We start from the raw sequence: 13,970 nt of genomic DNA, 5'->3' as shown, positions 1-13,970 counted from the left end.
CCATAATGTTTCTAAATGAATTATGACATGCTAATCATATTCATTTTACCATTTTGATTTGAATTAAATCAACTGAACACGTATAATTTGAATAACATAAAAGCTATCAACTTCAAAATTATTTGCAAAAATAAATACATTATTTATAAAAAATTTATTTGTCTTAGGTCCTTCATATGATGACCAAGTGAACATGGAATTCAAATTAAGGCCCTGGCATTGATTGAGCTAATGGCTAGGAAAAACATATTAAATGGACAAGCATCACAAGGATTGAATATTCAGTTCTGTTGATTTGATTGTTCGCTTGAAAAAAACTTCATCCAAATATGGAAATTAATTCATGATCTGTCAATTAGAGATTGGATGATATGATTACCTTTTGTTGATATTATTCCACATTTGAGTTGATACCTATATGAGTTTAAACTATTCCTGAGCAGGTCTGTTTGCATATTCCGACAAACAATGCGACAAATGCTTTCCTTATATCCTTTTAATATCCTTAAAGATCTTCTAGGTCTTCTCTCGGTCAAGTCTTACAGATAGAAAATGTGATTTTGAGATGAAGAAAAGACAAGGGCCTGACCCTTGGTCTAGCTGGCGTGAGAACCTATAATTAGGCCTTCTTTATACGTATTTTGGATCTTTTTATAGAAGTGCCTATAATATAAGTATATCCACCAACATCCATATATTTTATGTCTGTGACTCTACAAACCCATGTATCAATATAGTTTACGGCCCAGTAAAATTTATAGGCAAACTGTATTTATCAACTCTACTGACCTATAAACTACTTATTCAGGCATTAATTTTAGTGGATCAATAGGCATTAATCAACTACACTGACCTAGCACATGGGTGCCCAGTTACACATCGTTCTTTGGAAGATATGAAGTATTCTATGGGGCATTTAAAGCTATCAGTTATCGTATACATATAGTTCTACATACATATCAGACTTCCGAATGACTTAATATATGTTCTTTTATGATGTCTAATCCTTTAATCCAATTGGTACTAATGTGTAATACAGATCATTGGAGAATACTTCCACTAACCTAGCTAGGGATTTAATGAATCTTTTTCCTTGAGTGAATCTACTTATTACTGAGGGCAGATGACACCGTCTTGACCTCTCAACCACCTTCGTGTACTTCTTAATGTATCCTGACTAATACTGGTATGGACTCCATGATTACAGAATTGTAAATCATATTTAAAATATAGTCATACATCTACAATATGTCTTTGGTGTCTCAGATCAAAGGCCTACTAATAAGATGATAACACAAATCAACTCAGTTAATGTTCAAGTATAATATCAGAACATTGAAATATTTTCTTAAAGGGCACTCACTTTATATTATTAGTGACATTACACTAATGGCCACAAGATAAGCCATCCTTATTGTATAAGACAGAAATCAGAGTTCGCCAAGTCATTTCATGTATTCAGAAACCTTAATATCAACATTAGAAGAAAATAATTATGATGAAATATTTTATTTCACTAAAATTAAAATAACATGTAAGTGTGATTGGATTGATGAACACATCATATCCATCATGGACAATTGAAGTAGATGCTAGATGTCTTGTAGACATTCCAAGTATGGACCATCTTTTGTGTCCCTACTTTCCATGTTTGTGACCTTACCTGAATTGTGTACTAAAATGAAATATATGCATGCATGAAATTATGTTAATTTTTGATACCAGAAACTAATCAACTGGAGAAAACACAAAACATTTCTACAAAAATTAAATTCATGTGCGGAAATGTCTGAAGTTTTGATGCATATGATTGGAACTAATGGGGCTTAAATCTGGCATATTAATGATGACGAGTTAAAAATTCAATGGTTTTGAAATAGAATTTTGTAGATCACAATGAAATGATGACTTATTTACTAAAACATTACTTAAATATTTAAGTGTTTTAAAGGAGTTTTTAGATTTGAAAATCATGATTAAGAAAGTGGTCGATGACTATAAAGGGCATTTACAGTATTATTTAAATATTTCATTTTAACTTAATAAGGATAAGTAGATAACAGCGCTAAATTGGAACATAATTTTAGAAAGTGTAGGTTCCCAAGACCACGTTCCTTCCAACTCTAGAGTATTTGTCTCTATATCCTACAATGCATGCCGTACTGTCTAATTAGATGGTTCTAGCTTAACATTATATTTCACAGACAATAGTAATGACCCCTCTAGACTAGCCTTAGCTCATGATATTACATGGAGACTGTAGGGCCAAATGTTTTGGAACTTCATATAAGTCATACAGTAGGGTAATTAGCCTTCAAAGACTGCATGTTGCTTTCTCAATTTGCTGACATGTACTACAATTTTAGCCTGTTTGAAAGATGATGGCCTCAAATCACTTATTTATTATGTCACTTGATTTATTTTATTCTAAATGCGGGTCCAATTGCCACATTCGATTATGACTTTCATCGACAGAGTATCCATTATTGTGCAAGACATCAGAAGAAGTCGTGCGAGGCCAAGTAGAGTTCTCATTCTTAGATACAACTCTGTCCCATCCTTCGCTACTATGATAGATTCTATGTATTTTTTACAATTTTTTCTGCCTGTTTCACATAATTTATTTTACAAATTTTCAATTTAGGAAGTGTATACAAGAAAGAAATTGGGATAATAATGGAAAAGATAAAACCATAGGAATTTATATATTAAGGAAGTGACAGATATGTTTACTTTTGAAGCTCCAACTGGTTACAGCTTTATTGCTATCCCTTTGGTTCTATCTCAAGAGAAAATTTGATATTCCTTGCCAATAGGTGACTCTACGATATTAAAGAATATTCTATTAACTACCATACAAAAAATATATTTGTTTTTAGCTCTATCTTCATCACTCAATATTTCTTATAAATTATAATTGAAAATATTTTAATACAATATATTGTTGAAACTATCATAAAATTTTAAATTAGTTTAATCCTTTGTACCTATTTATTGACTTCTACTCATCTCAGCTCCTATTTAAGCAATATTTTGACCTCAAAGGAACGAAAAAATTGAGTCCATTTGAATAGTAAAGTCATACCCATCAACCTTCTCGAGTAAACTGGTAGAAAATACGAGAGAATTATTAATTATTTTATGAATGATTTTATTCTTTTTTGATAAAGTTACACCATTTTACTTCCAAGACTATAATTAAATATGCCCAAATTAATTAATTGATACAAACATGTACTACTATTTCGCCGCTAGGTTTTCCCTAAATTTTTTATAATCAAAACATACTTTTTTTAATTTTGACTTAATATCAACAATAAACATATTTTAATGCCACATTTGTGGTGTATTAATATCGCTCTATTATCCATAACCTTCTCAGACTGTAATGATGATAGAATAATTCTATTTTGTGAACATACTATCTCTATTAGCAGTAAATGAAATTTATCGGGAAGAGACAACATGGCACATAAGGGCATGTGTCACACGGTCAAATCTCGAGCTAGGAATCTCGCTCAGAATTGACGTGCCGGCCTCAGTGCTTGGGGCAGAACACTGAGCAGCCTTGATCTCTTAAAGCGGAAGCACTTGGAATTGCTTAAGATCGCATAAAAGGGTTAGAGGAGATGGTGGTGCTAGGCACCGTCAGTGAATATGGTCATTGCATTAATATCTTGAAGATTACATCATGGATCCATGGGGGAAGACGAGGGGTGTTACAAGGAACGAGAGGAGGCGCCTTGCGCCGAGGTAATGTCGCCACACCGCCTCAAGGTCCCCCCCTCCGCGCGCGCGCGCCCGCTCTGCCGCTCAGCCGCGTGCCGGGCCGGGCGTCGCGTGCCCACAGGCGTGGCGATCACACACGCCACCCCGGCCTTGACGATCACACACGCCACCAACACCCGTGTCTACACTCTGGCGCGCAGTCTGCGCGACGTCGCCGCATTCGACACCCTCGAGCTGGGCGCTGCGCGCCCAACATTACCCGTAGGGGCGCCACGCGCCCAGTGTGCCATCTCGGCGCTCTCTGTGCACCACATGCCTTAGTCTCCTGGCGGGGTGTCCCCCAGCCGCGCACCCCGCACACGCAATACGCGCGCCGCCCGCGCGGCCGCTGCGCGGTACCCCGCGCAACTCCGCGCGATGCGCCCGCGGCATGCCGCCCGGCCTGCGCGTCCCGCACCCGCGTGTAGCGCTTCCCGCTCCCATGCACAGCGCTCGGCGTTGGCGGGTTGCGTTGGCGCCCGCGCGTGGTGCTTGGCGTTGGCGCGCGGTGCTTGCACGCGCGCGCACACCTGTGCCGTTCGGCCCGCGCGCCTAGCATGCACGGACCGTACCTGATCCGTCCCGCATTGGGCATGGACGGGCACATGCGCAATCTGCCGTGAATCACCACCGATAGTGGCAATGGCCTAATGGATCAGGTATTTTGGTATCACTATCCATTATGACTTAGTCCTTAGAAATGTCGTGAGCCAAAATGCGGACAAACCTTCCCAACAAGCACGGAGGCCTCTGGGCAAGGTATGCCGCCTAGTTAGGGGCCTAACACGCCCCCGCCGCTTGAAGTTGTCGACGCCCTCGTCGATGCTCGCTGCTCCTTTTTTTTAGGCCGGTTCTTCCACTTGATGAGATACTCGATCTTGTGATAGCAGCTGTGACGTCCTCCCCGATCAATATCCCGCTTTGCCAAGATAGCTTCTGCTTCCTGATCAAAGTGTGCCTGCACATTTGGTGGCGCACGCTGGGGCTGGTTCCTCGCCTCATCTTCAGGATCTGGTATGTATTTCTTCAGAACCGACACATGGAAGACCGGATGGACCGCCAGCCGACGGGGAATGTTGAGTCGGTAGGCAACCCGGCCGATTTTTGCTACCACTTCGAAAGGTCCATTGTAGCGGGGAACCAGACCCTTGTGATGCTGTTTTGCTAGCTTCGTCTTCAACATCTGAGCGTTGATCTTCAGTAGAACCTTGTCGCCCACTTGGAACTCCACGTCCCGTCTGTGTTGGTCTGCGTACTTCTTCATTCTTTGAGCAGCACGCTCCAACGCCTCGCGAGCTTCCTCAATGCGAGCATGATAGTCGTGCGCAAAGCGGAAGGCCGCAGGGAAATGTCCATTCCCTTTCCTCTTCACAACTTCCGGAGGAGTTAGTGGCTGTCTTCCCGTTGCAATCTCAAACGGTGAGTGACCCGTAGCCGAGCTCTAGTTGATGTTGTGCGCAAATTGTGCTGCATCCAGCAGCTCCACACAATTCTCCTGATTTGCCGAAACGTAGTGCCGGAGGTATTCTTCGAGCATAGAGTTTACATCTTCCGTCTGACCATCTATCTGGGGGTGGAAGCTCATAGAAAACTTGAGCTTGGAGCCCATGTACTTGAACAACGATTCCCAAAAACGACTAGTGAATCTTGTATCCTGATCACTGATGATGTCTAGTGGAAGACCCTAGTACTTCGCCACATAGGACATGAACAAACGAGCCACGCCATCTGCGTGCACTTCCGACGTGGTGGGGATGAAGGTCATGTATTTGGAGAAGCGATCTACAACAACCAAGATGGCGTCGTGCCCACCCACGCACGGAAGGCAAGTGATGAAATCCATTGAGATGGACTCCCACCGCTTGCTCGCCCTCGGGAGAGGTTCCAACATTCCAGCTGCCTTGGCCTTCTCCGTCTTGTCTTGTTGACACACCAGGCATGAACGGACATAGGCCTATACATCACGTTCCATTCTTGGCTAGTGATAGCTGCTAGACAGGAGTGCAAGCGTTCGGGTCTGCCCTGGGTGTCCGGCGTGGGGTGCGTCGTGGGCTTTGTAGAGGAGCTTCCGGCGCAACCCACCCACACGTGGCACATACGGGTCTCCTTGTCTCGCCCGCAGCAATGCGCTTCATCATGCGAATAGCTTCTGGATCATCTTTCAGCGCCAACTTGATTTCATCGAGAATGCTTCCTTGGACTGCTGAAAGTGCATCCACGAACACCTCTGGTTCCTTGCGGCTTAGGGCATCGGCCACTTGATTGGCGTGCCCCGGCTTGTACTTCAAGTCGAAGTTAAACTCCGCCAAGAAGTCTTGCCATCTTGCTTGCTTCGGGGTCAGCTTCTTCTGGGACTCGAAGCAGCTGCTGGCCACATTGTTAGTGTAGACCACGAATTTCCCTTCGAGGAGATAGTGGCGCCAGACTCTCAGGCAATGTACCACCGCTGTCATCTCCTTCTCATGCACCGAGTACCTTCTCTCTGCGTCGTTCAGCGTGCGGCTCTCGTAAGCCACGGGGTGTCTGTCCTGCATCAAGACACCTCCAAGGGCGAAGTCAGAAGCATCGATGTGTACCTCATATGGCTTGTTGAATTTGGGCAAGTGAAGCACCGGATCGCTGGAGACTGCACTCTTCAGCTTCTTAAATGCTCTTTGACACTGGTCTGTCCACTGCCACTTCATGTCTTTCTTCAACAAATCAGTCAGAGGGGCAGCTAGTAGGGAGAAGCCTTTGATAAACTTCCGGTAGTAGTTTGCCAACCCAAGGAAAGACCTCAACTGCGGCACTCCCTTCAGCTCAGTCCAATTTCTGATGGCCTTCACCTTCGCGGGATCCATGCGCACACTTCCCTTCCCGACTAGGTGTCCAAGAAACTCAATCTCCTACAATGAAAACTCGCACTTTTTCGGGTTGAGGTAGAGCTCGTGCTCCTTTAGCTTGGCCATCACCTTCCTTAGGTGCCTCACATGGTCACCCAAGCTATGGCTGTATACGAGAATATCATCCAAATACACAACCACGAAATCATCTATGTAATCCCGAAAAATATTGTTCATCAGGCAACAAAATGTAGCAGGAGCGTTCGTGAGCCCAAAAGGCATCACGCAAAATTCAAATGATCTGTAGCGAGTCACGCACGCCGTCTTCGGTTTGTCCCCCTCATTGATCTGCACCTGGTGGTACCCGCTCTTCAAGTCCATCCTCGAGAAGTAGCGAGCGTCGCCGAGCATGTCAAATAGCTCTTCAGCATTCGGTACATGATATTTGTTTTTCACTGTTACCTTGTTTAACGCTCGGTAGTCCATGCAGAGTTGGAGCAATCCATCATTCTTCTTCTGGAAGAGAACTAGAGTGCCGAAGGGGGCCTTGGACGGCCGGATGAGCTTGCTCTCCAGCAATTCTTGGAGCTGCTTCCTCAGCTCCTCTAGGTAAGCGGGGGGCATTTTGTAAGGCGCCCCCGCAGGGGGACGTGTATTGGGGAGTAGTTCGATCTCATGGTCCACATCTCGCCTGGGCGGTAGCTTCGCGGGGAGCTGCGTGGGCATCACCCCGGCAAACTCCTGCAGCACGTCCATAATTGGCCCCGGTAGTCCACCCGTGGCTGCACCAGGGTTGTTGTCGTCGTCATCACCCCAACTAAGTGCTTCCAAACGGGCTGGTGCGCACCCTTGCCTTTCACCCTTTCTCCGGGGTGCCGGCCCTCGTATGGTGATGAGGAAGGTCTCTTCCCCCTTCCTCAATCCGTCCTTAATTTGCATTGCAGACAGGAGAGAGGTGTTCCACGACTGGCTAGGACGTTGTGCGTCGCCCCCGTGTCAACCATGGCCGTGGAGGGCTTGCCGTTGATCAATACCAGGACGTGCAAGAGGTTCACACCTTCATACTGGACGTGGGTTCTGCCCTGCAATGCCGCTAGGCACTTGAGGGGGTTCAGGGTCACCGTACTGCTTCCCCCGGGAACATCCGGTTGGGGCGGCCGCACGACCATTGCGTTGACGTTGGTGGCCGTTGTCGTCCCTCTTGGGCAATCCCTCATGAAATGGGGTCCTCCGCAGGCGAAGCAAGTTAACTTGTTGCCCCCACTGCCTGGAATCTGCTTCCACAGTCTTGGGCTCTTGCCCTTGTCTCGGTTCTTGCCATGGCCTTGCTTGAACTTTCTCTTCAGGCCTTGACTGCTTGACGCTGCTGGTGCCTCGGCGCGCTCTTGGCGCAGCTTGTACCCTTTCGTTGGTCTGTCCTCGGTCTTGGCGGGTCTAGCGGGGCGGAGCTCTGTGCTTTCCACGACCTTGTAGGCCGAGTTCAAATCTCTGCACTGTCTCCGTTCCAACTCCATCTGGAGACAGTGTGGGAGGCCCTTGGCGAAGCGGTAGAGCTTGTCCGCCTCAGACATGTCGGTTATCCTCTAGATTATGGACACGAATTGGCCCACATACTCCCTCGGATTGCCCATCATCTTGAGGTTTTCGAGCTCTCCCCTCGCGATCCACGCCGTGTTGTGCGGCATGAAACTCTCCTTGATCTCCCGCACAAACTCTTCGTAAGTCGGGGGTGGCCAATCTCCACATTCTTCCTGTTGTCGCCGCCACGACTTAGCTTCATCTGTTAGGAAGTAGCTGGCCTGTAGGATTTTACTTTCATCCGAGTGTTGTCCTTGGCCGAAATACTGGTCACAGTCATAGAGGAAATCCGCCACAACGTCTTCCCGGTGAGAACTGTCGAACCGCAGTTCGGGGAGTGAGTGTTTCCTCACGATGATGTTGTTGGGACGACTGCTGGTGCCTTCCTCCAGCCTTTCCATCTAGAGTTTCAGTGTCAAGACCATCTCGGTCAGCTGCCGGATGATGTCCTCGTGTTGCCATACAGTGTCTTTGAGGACATCTTCCCTCTGGCGAGTCTCCCCTCGGGCTTCTCTCATTTTCGACTTCAACTCGTCATAGTTTTTGTCGACTTGGGTCTTCAAACCCAACATGTTCTTGTGGAGCAGGCGATTTGTCAGCCGCTGCTCCTTCTCCTTCAGTCGTCTCTCCTCGCGCAGCTGTGTGCGAAAAGACTCCATCTCCTTAACCAGAATTTCAGAAGCACAAGGGGAGGCAATCCAACCTCGCTCTGATACCAGTTGTCACACGGTCAAATCTCGAGCTAGGAATCTCGCTCAGAATTGACGTGCCGGCCTTAGTGCTTGGGGCAGAACACTGAGCAGCCTTGATCTCTTAAAGCGGAAGCACTTGGAATTGCTTAAGATCGCATAAAAGGGTTAGAGGAGATGGTGGTGCTAGGCACCGTCAGTGAATATGGTCATTGCATTAATATCTTGAAGATTACATCATGGATACATGGGGGAAGACGAGGGGTGTTACAAGGAACGAGAGGAGGCGCCTTGCGCCGAGGTAATGTCGCCACACCGCTTCAAGGTCCCCCCCTGCGCGCGCGCGCGCCCGCTCTACCGCTCAGCCGCGCCCCGGGCCGGGCGCCATGCGCGGCGTGGCGATCACACACGCCACCCCGGCCTTGACGATCACACACGCCACCAACACCCATGTCTACACTTTGGGGCGCAGTCTGCGCGACGTCGCCGCATTCGACGCCCCCGAGCTGGGCGCTGCACGCCCAACATTACCCGCAGGGGCGCCACGCGCCCACTATGCTGTCTCGGCACTCTCTGTGCGCCACATGCCTTAGTCTCCTGGCGGGGTGTCCCCCAGCCGTGCACCCCGCACACGCAATGCGCGCACCCCTCGCACGGCCGCTGCGCGGTACCCCACGCAACTCCGCGCGCTACGCCGGCGGCATGCCGCCCGGCCTGCGCGTCCCGCACCCACGCGCAGCATTTCCCGCTCCCGCGCGCAGCGCTTGGTGCTGGCGGGTTGCGTTGGCGCCCGCGCGTGGTGCTTGGCGTTGGCCCGCGGTGCTTGCGCGCGTGCGCACGCGCCTGTGCCGTCCGGCCCGCGCGCCCAATATGCACGGACCGTACCTGATCCATCCCGCATTGGGCATGGACGGGCACGTGCGCAGTCTACCGTGAATCACCACCGACAGTTGCAATGGCCTAATGGATCAGGTATTTGGATATCCCTATCCATTATGACTCAGTCCTTAGAAATGTCGTGAGCCAAAATGTGGACAAACCTTCCCAATAAGCACGCAGGCCTCTGGGCAAGGAATGCCACCTAGTTAGGGGCCTAACAGCATGTTATACACCATATTTGTCGCTAGATTCTTTTTCATTACTATTTTCATCTCTTATGATCTCATGACATAAAACCTCCTGCTCTCTGTCTATCACAGTCTATATTTCCTCTCAATCTATCCTTCAAGATACACCTGAGTCTTCCCAACTCTTTCCATCAATTTAAATATTTCCTAACTAATGTCTCCACTTACAGTATGATACAAAACCTTGATTTATAACATCATTACTTTGCTAGTTATTTTATTTTTTTATTCTTCTTGAAATTATCTAGTCTATTGAAAGTTGTAACATAACATATAATCAATTTATGAAATTTATCATTGCAAAATATTACTGCATACCTAAAACAGCTCACAAAATAACACACTTTGTTAGACACAATCAAAATGTTATAAAGTGGAAATAATCTTCCCAAGTAAATCAATAAGAGGAAACTTTATTTTAAATTGCCAAAGTTTATATTTTTATTCAAGTATTCCCAAGACCGTGGATATTGGTTCTCCCAGTTTTTAGTTCAGTTTTGAAATCGAATGATTGGATGCAATCATTGAACCCTAGAATTTTAGAATAAAGATCCTTTTCTGATGAAAATATATGCTTCAACATTGTTTAAAAATGCAAGGTGTTGGGCTTGGAAGGTCCATAAGAATATGAGCTAAACAGGTGAAAGTAATAATGGTTCTATTGTAGCAGTAATTATGGGATCCATAACATGACAAAAAAGTAAAGCTCATTTATCTTGTGAAGAAAAAATAATTTCAAGATCAATGACCCTATAAAGTTACCTTTTACTCATTACTCTTATCAGACAATGTTCATTCATAGTGATTCATAGATTGTAGTAATTCCTTATGAGAAACATATTACTTATTGTATGCGTACTTATATTTGATATTAAAAGTGTCATACTTTATGGGTCGCTAAATAATTTTCTAGTTTGGTTAAATAATTGATCCTTAGACACGATTAAAATTTCAAAGATTTGTAAATGTGAACTAGAGCAAAATTTATATTTTTTAAAAAAGATATATTCTAACCCTGCTAGAATCCTTCTTCACGCTAAGAAACTCTCCACTAGTATCGTTCCCTTAATTCGTAAGCAGAAGTAAGAAAGCTTAAGAAGATATATTCTATATTCTTTAAGTGGAAGTGTGATTGAACACGTGTTGCAGCTCCTTTATTGAAGGAACTCCAGAACAATGAGGGGAAGTTGTCCATAGGGTTTGACGATCCCGATCTGTTCTTGTTTTTTGGCATGGACCTAAACCTTCACTGAAGTTTAGTCCGGTTTAGGTCCAGTCTTGTTTGCTCCCGGTCTAGTCCTGTTGACTAGTCAAAGTCAAAATCAAACTCAAGATGAAAAATTGGCAATAACTTTTCCGAAAAGAAGATGACTTTACAAGGTAATTTAGAATGTCTATCTTGGAAAGTAAAAAACTAATCATGACGAGATAGTGCAAGACTGTTAACTACCATAATAACAAATAAGAGTACCAACACTAAACCAACTAGATTATGATAACGAGGATTCTTCTAGTATAAACGAAGAAGAAAAAACGAAAGAATAGGATAAAGGGAAGATGAAAAAAATAAGAAAAAAGAAGAAGGGGAGAAAAATAAAAATAAAAGAAAATGAAAATAAGATGAATAAAAGAAGAAGAGAACAACAAAAAGGAAAGAAGATGCAAATAAAATGAATAAAATAAGAAGAGAAAAGGAAGAAAAGAAAGGAAGATGAAAATGAGAAGAATAAAAGAAGGAGAAGAGAAGAAAAATAAGAAGATAACAAAAATGGGCAGCGGTGAGAGCGGTGGCCAAGAAAAAATTATTAAAAAATCAGTACCAGTCTGGTCTGGCCTTCAGACCATATCCGGACAGACTGGCCGGTCCCCCAGGAAATGGCGGACCGCCGGTCACGGTTTGGTGTGGTCCGACCGGTCCCCAGTCCAAAATGTCAAACCCTACATTGTGCAAACGCCTAAAAACAGAGAGAGTCTGAGACAAAGAATCGGGGAGAGAGAGATATAAAAAGATAAAGATAAAGAGAGATAAAATATAAAAATAAAGAGAGAGCGAGAATGCAAAAAATGATAAATAAAGAGAGAGCGAGAGAACAAAAAAGATAAAGACAGAGAGAGATATGGATGAAACGATAAAGGTAGAGAGAGAGAGAGAGAGATAAAAATATGAAGATAAACAGAGAGAGGGTGATGCTGGACACGAAAATAAACTGTCAATTCGAATTGGTGGTTTAAGAGAAAGTGGTAGAGAGAATGGTGGTTCACGTAGAGGAAGTGGTGGGGAAAGATGAGGGAGAGAGGTTAGAGAAAAGTCAATTCCGAAGTTGTAGAAAAGAGATAGAAAATTAGAGATGGAAGAGAACGGCGGAATAGTCAACAATAGTGGGAGGGCGAGAGAACGGATAGAGATAGAAAGAAAGAGAAAAGGTGGAGAAGAAAAGTCAAAGAAAGGAGTTGCCTGAGGAGGAAGAGAAAACAATCGTGAGAGAGGGAAAAGAAAAGTCAAAGAAGGGGGCTGAGGGAGGAGAAAGAGAAAGAACGTGAGAGAAAAGAAAAGAGAGAGAAGAGAGAGGAAGAGAAGAAAAGTCAAAGAAGAAAGAGAGGAGAGAGAGGGGAGGCGGTTAACCATTTCCTATCGGAGGGACAAAAGGATAAGATTAAGAGGGAGAGAGACAAAGAGATAAAAAGATAAAGATAAAGAGAGAGGGATAAAATGATAAGATAAAATAGAGAGATGAAAAGATAAAGACAGAGAGAGAGATAAAAAGATAAAGATAAAGAGAGAGAGGGATAAAAGGAAAGATAAAGAGAGAGAGAGAGATAAAAAATAATGATAAAGATACAGACAGAGAGAGAAAAAGAAAGAGAGAGATAAACATATAACGATAAAGAGACAGACAGAGAGAGAAAAAGAAAGAGAGAGATAAACATATAACGATAAAGAGACAGACAGAGAGAGAAAAAGAAAGAAAGAGGGAGAGAGAGAGGGAGAGAGAGAGACAGAGAGAGAAAAAGAAAGAGAGAGAGAAACATATAACGATATAGAGACAGAGAGAGAGAAAAAAAAAAAGAAAGAGAAAGAGAGAAAGAGAGAGAGAGAGACAGAGAGAGAAAAAGAAAGAGAGAGAAAAACATATAACGATAAAGAGACAGACAGAGAGAGAAAAAGAAAGAAAGAGGGAGAGAGAGAGGGAGAGAGAGAGACAGAGAGAGAAAAAGAAAGAGAGAGATAAACATATAACGATAAAGAGACAGACAGAGAGAGAAAAAGAAAGAAAGAGGGAGAGAGAGAGGGAGAGAGAGAGACAGAGAGAGACAGACAGAGAGAGAGAGAGAGACAGAGAGAGAGAGAGAGAGAGAGAGAGAGAGAGAGAGAGAGAGAGAGAGAGAGAGACAGAGAGAGAGACAGAGAGAGAGAGAGAGAGAGACAGAGAGAGACCGAGAGAGACCGAGAGAGAGAGAGAGAGAGAGAGAGAGAGAGAGAGAGAGAGAGAGAGAGAGAGAGAGAGAGAGAGAGAGAGAGAGAAAGAGGGGGTTAAGCAGAGACAAGAAGAACTGGAGATAGAGAAAGAGGTTCAATATTCTGTAACCTATTGACTTCTTTTCGCTGCCCACGTAGGGATGGGGGGGTCGCATGTAAGGTTCAGTCTTCTGTAGATCTGTTGGCGGTGGATGTTAACGGACGATGGACTTTAGAAATTTTCCATAGACTAGGGACGCGGGATTGAATTTCCCCATAAGCCGCCTTTCGGTCCCCCTCCTATTTTAGTAACTCGAATAGTTAAAAGAGTTGAAGTCAGATCATCGTAATTCATCGTTCAGAAGAAACGCGAAAGCCTACATTGTCTTTTCACGGTGAAAAGTAATAGTCAAGCCACAGAATGGAAGGATCAATTTAATTGCTGCAACAGTTAAAGCATTTCGAGGTTTACTCAAATAAGTTAACCCCATCCTATGGAACGTAACGGGAACTAACTTGTGAATTGAAC

The sequence above is a fragment of the Wolffia australiana genome, chromosome 13, assembly GCF_029677425.1.
Source record: "Wolffia australiana isolate 7733 chromosome 13, ASM2967742v1".
NCBI lineage: Eukaryota > Viridiplantae > Streptophyta > Magnoliopsida > Alismatales > Araceae > Wolffia > Wolffia australiana.
This window is presented reverse-complemented; position numbering follows the sequence as displayed.